Source organism: Mustela nigripes, chromosome 8, assembly GCF_022355385.1.
Source record: "Mustela nigripes isolate SB6536 chromosome 8, MUSNIG.SB6536, whole genome shotgun sequence".
Taxonomy (NCBI): Eukaryota; Metazoa; Chordata; class Mammalia; order Carnivora; family Mustelidae; genus Mustela; species Mustela nigripes.
Window position 1 is genome coordinate 540,658 of NC_081564.1, and position 411 is coordinate 541,068.

Genomic DNA, 411 nt, shown 5'->3' on the forward strand with positions numbered 1-411 from the left:
AGATGACAGGCATCCTGGGAAGGCCCTCAATGTATTTTATTTTTCCTCAATTTCTCAACTCACAGTCTGTTTTGCCTTCTAGGAGATTTTGCAAATTCTATGAATTCTTATCTTCTAACCCTTGCATGGAAAACTTTTATTTGAGAACCATTTATTCCGATTTTATAGACACTTCCCAGGGAGTGATGAACCAGTGTGGGCCCTGGTGCTGCACTAGAGATCACAGGCCCTTATAGGCCACTCCCGGAGACTAGGACCTTTAGTGGGGAGTGTCCCAGAGGTGCTCCCGGGAGGACGGCCCACTAGAGCGCCCCTCAGGGGCCACAATTTCACTGTGGACTTTGCTCCCTCATGAGTCCTCTTCCCCAAGGACAGCATTGCATTAGTGACCTCTATTTTTTTTTTTTTTTT